We start from the raw sequence: 10,467 nt of genomic DNA, 5'->3' as shown, positions 1-10,467 counted from the left end.
TTACGTTTGTCCTTCTTCTGTCCCGCTGTTTCCAGCTGAGGCTTTCCTGTGCCATCTTGCCAATCTTCCCGTAAACCCGCACTCGATAAATGCAGGTGTACTCTGGTTGTCCCCAGTTGCTCTTCACAACAAGTTTGATGTAGGAAAAGGCTCTGGGAAACGGAGCGTTCTGCGAAGAAAAGAGGGACAAGGAAACGGGAGTGACAAAGCAATCAACATCTTCCCTCTCGCCAGCCCCGCTCCTGCTCAGGAACAAGCTCCTGAGAGTGGGTGGGGGCGGCTGTGCAACTCTGGGGCTCGCTGCTGGTGCCGGAGCTGCTGGGGAGGCTGGGAATGTGGGAGGGGGAAGGCACCGGGCATCCTCTGCATGCCCGCCCGGCTGGGGCTGTGTCCCTTCCCTCTGCCCCTTCCCTCTGCTGCTTGCTCTGTGCCAACAGAGAGGCCGGGCAGGTGCTCCTACGCGTGGGGTAGCTGGGGTTCCACCCCACCAAGCTCCCGCTGTCTGCTCTGCTGCTTTCCTCCTGGCAGGCGGGAGACAAGGGCCATGCTACGCTGGGAGCAGAGGACACTGGCCAGCCTGCCAGCGGGCCACGGGATGGAGCGACGGTGCTGCCTGACCAGGCGTCCCTGTTTCTCCACGGCACAAAGACGTTGCTTGGGTGGAGTGGCCATGCGTGCAGCTGGCTCTGCTGAAGGCAGTGGGTGCAGCCAGGGATCTCTCGGGATGATGCTCCCACAAGGCCTGACCCTGCCCTTGCTGTCCTTTCGCTACCACCACCGCGTGCTCCTCAGCCCTCCCAGCCCCGCCAGGGCGCTCGCGGTGGTGGAAAAACCATTCACGCTCTTCCTGCCGTGGGCTTGCAGGCAAACGTGTTTTGCTCCCTGGCATCTTGCCCCCGTGCGTGGACCGTACCTTCAGAGGGAAGATCTGAACAGCCTCTGCTTCCACGTTGTACGTGAATGTCCCAAGGAGAGTCTCCTCTTCTCCGTCTGCGTCCACTCCCTCCGAGGCAAAGCACAAGGAGAGCAGCTCAGACACGTCCCGACAAAGAGACACATGTGCTGGAACAGCCCTGTCCCCTACCCACCCTCTCCTGGGGCTCTAGCCCTAGTGGAGCACTGGTTCGGGTGGAGCTCAGTCTCCGCCTTGAGTTCTGGTCAAGAACCCTGAGGTGCTCGGCCAGAACAAGCCTTAAGAGGGATGAAACCTCTAGAGCCCTTGAAGTGTCCCGCTAGGGCACTGCAGTGCTCGGCAGCAAGCAGGACACGAACCTCAGAGGACGCACAAAAGCAACGAGACCCTGTCATGGCTTTGCCCCAGGGCCAGATCCCCGCCAGATGCGCCCAGTAGAGACTTACAAAGACAGCCATGTCTCTGGGGGCACTGTCGATGGTCCCAGATGAAAGCGCGTCTTTGGTGATGTGCTGCACAGCGATGGCAGTCAGATGGACTCGTGCTGGCAACGTGATGACCACCTGGCCGTGATGCCCTCGTAAAGGCCAGCAGCTTCCTGGGTAAAAGTCCGTCTGCAACCAGAACGGGAGAGCGGTGAAGGGTGAGAGAGCGCCGGGGCAGCGCAAGTGCCTCCGTAGCTCGCCGCGTCGGTGCCGGCGTGTCTGTGGGGTCTGCTTCAGCTCGGGAATGAGGCACGCGTGAGGAAACGGGCAGAAGCAGGAGGCCTTCTCCTGCCTGCCTGGCAAAGGGGGTCTCAGTCTCACGGAGCAGAGGAGAATCCCGGCTATGAACCCATCCCCGTCAGTGCCTGGCAGAAACACGTCTCTGCCCAGTGGCACTGCAGGGCACCCCCCACCTCCCATCTCCCACCCCGAAAAGGCGCTCTGAGGGATGCGTGTGGAAACGGGGCCACCAGTCTTGCCCTCAGCTGTGACAGGGGACTGTGAGCAAGATGCAGCAGCTCAGCTCAGCTCAGCTCCATCCCCCTCCTGAGGGGAACCACTGGTTTCTAGCAAGCCCAGCCCAGTGATAGAGCTTTGGTTTCAGGAACTGGAGCGACACCGTGGCCTTGAGCAGCACCACTGGACCGAGGGGAGAGCCCCTGAGCTCGGTCCCCAGCTTCGTAGGACGGAAGGAAACCTTCCCTGGCGATTTCTGCTACGATACCTGCAAAATAGTCTCAGGAGGGTTCAGAAGACCCAAGAACCCTAAAACCCTCCACCACCAATTCCCTTTGCCGTCGTAGGTGTCCGAAGTTCTCCGCACGTCGATACCAGCACCTATAAGGAAGGGAGAGCAGATGACTGCAAGAGGCCACAGACCAGGAGGACTCGGTGCTCAGACACTGTTTCTGACCCCGCTGGCCACCTCCACCACCGTCAGTCCTGTCCTCATCATCGTGCTGGTGGGGGTGCCTGGTTGCACAGGGGAACAGCAGCAGCCACGTGCCTGGTGACCGCTTCTCTCCCAGCGCCCTGAGGAGCAGGTCTGAGGGCCCTGGGAGACAGCAGGCACCCCGTGAATGACAGCAGGCCGAAGCTGAGGGCTGGCTGCGTGGGCAGCAAAGGACGGCCTGGCCATTCCTTTTTCCAACGCAGCGGAGAGGAAGAGCCAGCCCACCCTCTTCCCCACCCTCCATCAGCACGGGAACACGTGCAGGGGCAGCGCCAGAGGCACCAGTGCGGAGGCGAGGGCAGGACTGGGAGGGAGTCTGAGAGCGCCCCTCTGCCACAGCCTTGCTCCTGGGCCCCGGGAAGCCTTTACGCTCCCCCGCTGTGGAGAGCAGCGCCTGCAGCACAGGCTGCTTTGGGGAGTGCTACAGACCAGGAGACCGGGCTGCTTGTGTCCGTACCAGAGCTTTGCAGGGCCCAGTCAGACATCTTGTAGTAGTCGTCCGCAGCCATGTCGTGCGCTGCCTGGTTCGCTTCCTGGAAACACCACAAACGGACACAGGAAAGGAGCACATCAGCGGGCAGTTCCGCGTGGCTACCAGTGCCCGGGGAGCCAAAGGGTCAGTGTCAGACAGGCGAGGCAAGCCTTGGGCACAGAGCTGCAAGACTCCTGCTGACATGAGCCCCGAGGGCAGAGGAACAGTGTCTGCGGCCACGGCCACGGCCCGAGCGAGGCGGATGAGGGTCCCCACCCTCTTCCCCACCCTCCACGCTCTCCAGCTCGGCTGCGCAACAGGCTCAGGCCCTGCAAGCGATGGCGGGCCCCGAGAGCAGCCTGGGTCGCATCACTGCCTCAGGGGCCGGCCAGAGCAGCCAGAGGTGCCGGCGTGCCAAGGGCAGGCTGCCAGCAGTCCTCCTCTGCCCGGCGCAGCCCGGTTAAACTGGGGCCGGAGAAGGGCCAGTGTTGCGTGGAAGCTCACCCAGCAAGCCCCTGGCAAAGGCTGGGGTGCTGTGGTCAGCAGTCCCACCCCAGCGACAACCCCAAGGAGTGGTGCCCAGCCAAGCCTCCTTCCCCAAACAGGCAGGGTCACCTTCGCGCTGCTCAGCTCTGCTCTCAGTTGACCAACTTCCTCCATCACAAGCTGCATCTTTTCACTTATTCCGTTCATCTGTTCACTTATTCCGTTCATCTTTTCACTTATTCCGTTCATCTGTTCACTTATTCCGTTCATCTGTTCACTTATTCCGTTCTTTTCAGTTATTCTGTTCATCTGTTCACTTATTCCGCTCATCTGTTCACTTATTTTGCTCATCTGTTCACTTATTCTGTTCATCTGTTCACTTATTCCATTCTTTTCAGTTATTCTGTTCATCTGTTCCTCAGTCTCTGCCGTGAAAGCCTTAAAGTTCCTGCAGCAACCGGTCTGACTGCAAACTGCAAAATCACATCACAGAGACAGTTATTCGACTGGGGTTGCCAGCGATCGCTGCAGTCACATCGTCCCCTCCCTGTTGCCTCGTGGGGCAGCAGCAGGTTAGCTGAGCAGGTGGGGAACGCGGAGCGCAGAGTGAGGATGCACAGCACAGCCAGGCTGCCGCTCCCAGGGGTTTGCTCACGAAAACTCACCAAGAGCCAGTAGCAGCAACAAGACAGCGACTGCCAAAACACTCCACCTGTGCAGGGCCATCTTTTGCCTGAAAAAGAGTCAGTCCTGCAGCTGTCAGTGAGCCAAGGCTCAGGCAAACCTCTTCACAGGTGGATTTCCCTTTTCAGGCCAAAAGCCACCGTTGGGAAGCCTGCTGCTGCCGGAGCAGCGCCCAGGAAGAACACGATTTCTGCCCGCGCCGTTCAGCTCAGAGCTCCCTACCGGGCGGTCACACAGAGCTCTCAGGGGCCCTTTTCCGCACAGATGGGAGTGCGGGAGCCTGGTCTGGCTTCCCTCCCAGAGCCCTCCCAGACCCGCACGGTCTCTTGCCAGAGTTGGGGAAAACTCTTCCCCTGCGGAAGCTTGGCTCTGCACCCGCTCAGTGTCTGGCCACACGGCAGTTTGTCCTACCAGAGCCAAAGTTTGGGGCTTTGGCAAACGTGTGGGAGCGAGACTGCCGAGGGGCTTTGCTCTTGGCTCTCCCTGAGAACGGCCATGGCACGAGCAGAGCCCGAGCTTCAGTGCCTGAGTGGGAGCCCCGGAATGCTGGCCGGGAACACCCGCTGCGCTCCCCTTTGCTTGCACTGGCCCTCGGGCATCCCCCTTCTCCCCTCCCCACCACACACAGCAGGAACACGCAGTACGTACACGAGGAAGGTACGCCCACTCAGCAGATGGCTCCACGGGAAGACAAGGACACTGGCCAGCTGGCAAATAAAGTTGATGACCATTCCTGGGCAAAGAAACCAGAGAAAAGTTAGGACCGTGCCTTGAAGGCTCTTCTCTAGGATGCCCAGCCACACCTGTTTCAGCTGCCTGCGGGGAGTTGGGCACCGGTTCCTACGCACTCCCTCCCTGGAGCAAGGCGCAGGGCAGCCGGCATTTCTCCTGCCACACGTGACGTTTGGCCAGAGCTCTGGCACGGCACAGCTCCCCAAGTTCACCCCGCAGGACTTCGCAGCAAGTGGCAGTGCCCGGCTTACTTGCAATTTCTCCGGCCTTGGCAGGCCCTGGAGTGGCAGAGCCCGCAGCTGATGCCACAGAGGGTGGCACCTCAGTGTAGACGATCCTGTGGGAGAAAACGGACAAATGCTGGTTGCCCACCGTCCCCACGCCATGCGAGCCGAGGTGGGCAGGAGCAGCCTGAGCGGCGGTCCTTACCAGAGGACTGGCCATCCCAGCAGCAGCGAGACAGGGCAGCGCAGCCAGGCTGCTCCCAGGGGCCCCCCGCCCCCCTTTGCCCACCCTTTGCTTCCCAGGCCTGCAGCGGGAGAAGAGGAAGCTGCTGGCGGCAGCAGCCCCTCGCCTGGGGAAGGCCACCCGGCAGCACAGCCTGATTCTCACCGTTTTTCCCGGCTCCCTGGCACCAACCTGCCCCTCGGCAGCCACTTCTGAGAGGCCACGTGGGGAGGGGGCCCAGGCTGCTGCCCCCCACCGCAGCCCCCCACCTCTTCCCTGGCCAACCCCCGCAGCGCGAGGCTGCCCCTCCCCAGGCGCCCTGCTGCACGCTGGCTCTTGGCCGGGAGAGCGAGCCAGGCTTTCAGCCCAGACCCATCCCCACGGAAGGGGGGCTTTGCCAGCCATGGGGCTCTTCAGAAAACCTCTGCCAGCTTCCCCACGCTGCTCCGCACCCCCCTGACCGCATCAGGCCATGTCCGTGCCACCACCCCGACCTGACGCCCGGGCAGGAGCAGTCCACTTCGAACTTGCTGGTCTGGCTGCAGCTCTGCCCTGCTGCCTCCTCTGCATTGTCCGAGGAGCCTCTGGAGGCTCCTTGGCGTCTCCTCGGGGGCACCCTTCTCCTTGGCATCTCCGGGCAAAGGCAGACTTCCCGCTCGGCTTGTCGCCTCAGCCCTGGCAGAGCGCCTGCCCGGGCGAAAACAGCTCTGGCACCTGCCCCAAGCTGCCCTCCAGCAGGAGTGCACCTGCTCGGGGCAAGAGCCACGCAGCAACTGTGGGGCTCCTTCCCCGTGCGCCGCATTTATACAGGCGTCCAGCTCTGACCTCACAGTGGCCGCGGCTGTGACGTCATGCTGGGGCTCCCCAGGGCTGAGCCAGGCAAGGTTCCAGCACTCCTGGGCATCCCTGGGAAACGGAAAGGCTGCTGGAAAGGGGGCTTTGCTCTCGCCCCATGGGACAATTGCTTCCAGCAGCGTTTCTCCTCTGGGAACTGCCTGGTAGAATCACAGAATCATGGAATGGTTTGGGTGGGAAGGGACCTCAAAGACCATCTAGTACCAACCCCCCTGCCATGGGCAGGGACACCTTCCACTACACCAGGGTCTCTGCAAGGGGTACCGGCTGTGCTGAGGGTACTGGGCTGCACAGCCCGTGCCAGGGTCCCAGCATGGCAGCATGGGGACACAGGACGTATGGAGCACAGGTGAATAAGGGCAGAGCCACAGTTTTGTTTGGCAGCGAGTAGGCAGCAAAGAGCTAGTGAGCACCAGCCAAGGCTTTCCCTCCTGGCACTTTTGGTGCTGGAGGACCCGGTCATCTCCCGTGCAGGAGTTGGATGTTAAACTCGAGCCACAGCATCCGACTGACTGACACATCAAACAGCCTCACAAAGAAACCTCGCAGCGTTACTTCTGAAAGCAGCAATGTATGTTAACCGGTTTATCAGCATTGCCAGCGTTGTGGGTTAGGCCGATCCGGCAACTAAACCCCACGCAGCTCTCCCACCCCAGTAAAATGGAGAGGAGAAAAATGTAATAAAAGAGCTGAGGATCGAGACAGGAACAGAGGAGCACCCACCGACCACGGTCCCGGGCAAAAGAGGCTGTTTTCTTAAAGCAAAACTATTTATTAACAGCTACCTACGAAGAGAAAAGCAAACAAAAACGGTTACTTGAGAGGATAACAAGAAAACAAGGCCAGATCTTAAAAATAACACCACTCCCCTCCTTTGCCTCTTCTCTTCCCGGACCTCCCCCCCACTTCAAACCATGACAGCCAGAAAAAGAAGTAGAAGAGATTTCTGTAATTACTGATGGTTTTATTATCATTGTCTTGTATGCTGTCTGCATATGTACAAGTAGTTTCAGAACCTTCAAAAAAGCTGGAAGTGAGACATGTCCAATGGCATGAGCTTTAATAAGGCCAAGTGCAGAGTCCTTCACTTGGGGTATAAAAACCCCAAGCATCGCTATAGGCTCGGGGAAGAGTGGCTGGAGAGCTGCCTGGCGGAGAAGGACCTGGGGGTGTTGGTTGACTACCGGCTTGATATGAGCCAGCAGTGTGCCCAGGTGGCCAAAAAGGCCAATGGGATACTGGCGTGTATCAAGAATAGTGTGACCAGCAGGAGCAGGGAAGTGATCCTGCCCCTGTACTCGGCACTGGTGAGGCCACACCTGGAATATTGTGTCCAGTTTTGGGCCCCTCGCTTTAAGAGAGATATTGAGCTCCTGGAGCGAGTCCAAAGAAGGGCGACTAAACTGGTCAAAGGGCAGGAAAATAAAACTTATGGGGAGCGGCTGAGGGAGTTGGGGCTGTTTAGCCTGGAGAAGAGGAGGCTGAGGGGAGACCTGATTACAGCCTACAAATACTTGAGAAGGGATGGTGGGGAGGTGGGGGAAGGGCTCTTTACATTAGTGATGGGCGATAGAACAAGAGGAAATGGGTATAAGCTTAGTCAGGGGAGGTTCAGGTTGGATGTTAGGAAGTATTTCTTCTCGGAAAGGGTTGTCAGCCACTGGAATAGGATGCTCAGGGAGGTGGTTGAGTCCCCATCCCTGGATGTGTTTAAGAATAGGGTGGATGATGTACTTAGGGATATGGTTTAATGGGGATTAGGGATGGTTAATTACTAGAGAGTAGTGAAAATAAATAACAGCATTGCAAAAATGCATTTCACTTTGCCATAGAAGCTTTACTATTCCATTCCATACACATTATTTTACATGTTTTACAATAGACATGAAAAATAAATTCACACCAACTAGGCAAGACAATATTCTAACCCAAGGCACTGCCGACATATTTTGCGCTTAAGGAAGGGGCCAACACTTCTACCCTAGACACAGCTCAACTGACTGTTGAGAACCTGAGTTTCAAGATCTACCAACTCCTCAAACGCCCCGTATCTTGGAAAAAAAAAAAAAAAAGGAAACAGCCCTCCCCTTTCCAGGAGGTTTTCAGCAGTGTTATAGGTTGATTTCAATAGTTTGGTGAGAAAATGATTCTCAACAGCCAATAACTGTAAAATTAATAGTTAAAATTTATTTAGGGCAAGCAAGCAAACAGCGCTGGGTGCGCCGGGAGTCTCCGCTCCACCAAGACGCCCTCCCGCCGTGGCAGTTTTTCTTGTATTTATACAAACACACTCATAGCCCCCCCAAAAAGGTCAGTCTCTCCCAGGAAATCATTTCCACAGTCCCCGCCTCAGGCTCCTCCTCGACACGCCTCCTGGTGGTCGTGGGCAGGGGTCTTCAGGATGAAGGCCGGAGGTCTTCCTCACTGTGCACTTTTCACCTCTTCCCTAAAATCCCTGATTTGGCTGAGCTTGCAGAGCCAAACTGGTTCCAGCCTGGTCTGTCCTTGAGTGGACATCTGGTCGCCTTGCCTGTCACTATCTGAAGACAAATGTCAGTTTTTATTAGCCCTTATCTTTCCTACACGGGCCAGTTTCTGTGCATCCCTTCCTCCCTGCAGAGGTGTGAGACGTGAGTCACAGCCTTGCCGGAGTCCGTCTGATCTGTCTTTGCTTTTCTCACCAGCCTCCTCCTGGGCAGCTCGTATCTTACAGCAGGGACCAGCACTTTACAACTTCTAACATTTTACAGCAACAATCCATACAACAGTTGATGTAACAGTTAGTATTTAAACGATAATTGGTTAGTATTTAATATTTAAACAATAACTAATATATATCTTAGCTGGTTCCTGAGAGATGGTGGTTTCTATTTGATTGGCAAATTCTAATATATTACTTATTACAAGCAGCATTCACGGTAATCGCATAAGAAGCCGTGCCTTCTACGAAATGTCAAAGACATGCTGGATTCCAGTCACCAAAGCTCTCATAGAAAACGACAACAACAACAACAACAAAGAAACCTTTACAGCTTTTAGCCAGAAAGATAAGGGACTTAAAACCATGCGCCTGGATCTTCTCAGAACCAGTGACCATTTTTACAGTGTTCTTTCTCTTGACTGAGCAGAAGGATTTATACAGCGCTTTCACGCCTCCAAGCACTAGATAAATGGTATTTCAATTACCTGACAAGTGCATATTGAAGTAATCAGTATTCTTGCCAACGAACAAGCAGCCCCAGAGCAGGAAAACTGCTGCTCTGTTGGGGCTGCCGCCACACCGCTGAAGGCCGTCGGGGGGTACAGTCCCGCTGGGAGGCCCTTCTGCACCGCCTGCCGGAGGGCACAGCCCTCGGCAAACCCTTTCCCGTTCCTGACTAAAGCACGAGCTGGAACTGAGCTTGCAGAAGGTGGCATTTGTACCAACCAAGGGGCTTTAGGTGATGTGGTTACTCTCTCACGGTTTATAAACAAACAAGTATAAATCGGGGGGGGCAGTAGTAAATAAAAATAATCCCAAGCAGTCACCTTCAAGAAATGAAACAGTTTCTTGTCCCTCTGCGGACAAAAGCAGCCTCACCACAACAGCACTTCAGGTAAATGGGGGACAGGACCGACAAGGCCTCTTGACAAAAGCCCCTTCCAACCTGCTCTTTAGCCCAAATGCATCCCAACAGGTAGGAAGTCAGGAAAGGGTACCAAGAGACCTGCATGGTTAAATGGGGAACTGTTGGGCAAACTCAAGTGGAAAAAGAGAGTGTACAGATCATGGAAGGAGGGGCAGGCCACTTGGGAGGAATATAGGTCTGCTGTCAGAGGATGTAGGGAGGCAACTAGGAAAGCTAAGACCTTTCCGTGAAGTTAAACCTTGCAAGAAAGGTCAAGGACAACAGAAAGGGCTTCTTCAAAAACATTGCAGATCAAACTAACACTAGAGGCAATGTAGGCGCACTGGTGAATGAGGAGGGTGCCCTGGTGACAGAGGATGAGAAGAAGGCTGAGTTACTGAATGCCTTCTTTGCCTCAGTCTGTACTGCTGGAGGCTATCCTGATGAGCCCCAGAACCCTGAGGCTACTGAGGAAGTCAGGATAGAGGAGGAGTCTACCATGGTTGATGAGGACTTGGTTAGGGACCAGTTAAGCAACCTGGCCATCCATAAGTCCATGGGTCCTGATGGGATGCATCCGCGGGTGCTGAGGAAGCTGGAGGATGTCATTGCCAGGCCACTCGCCATCATTTTTGTTAAATCGTGGTGAAGTGCGGAAACAGACTCCACAACTTGGAAAGTTGTAAAGTAGGTATGTTTATTGCAGCGCTGGGTGCACGGGGGATCACTCCACCACAAACGCGCACACCCGCCGTGGCAGTTTTTCTTGTATTTATACAGACATACTCATCACCCCCTCCCCAAAAGGTCAGTCTCTCCCAGGAGATCATTTC

Source organism: Tauraco erythrolophus, unplaced genomic scaffold (assembly GCF_009769465.1).
Source record: "Tauraco erythrolophus isolate bTauEry1 unplaced genomic scaffold, bTauEry1.pri scaffold_40_arrow_ctg1, whole genome shotgun sequence".
Taxonomy (NCBI): domain Eukaryota; kingdom Metazoa; phylum Chordata; class Aves; order Musophagiformes; family Musophagidae; genus Tauraco; species Tauraco erythrolophus.
Note: the sequence above shows the minus strand (reverse complement) of the source record.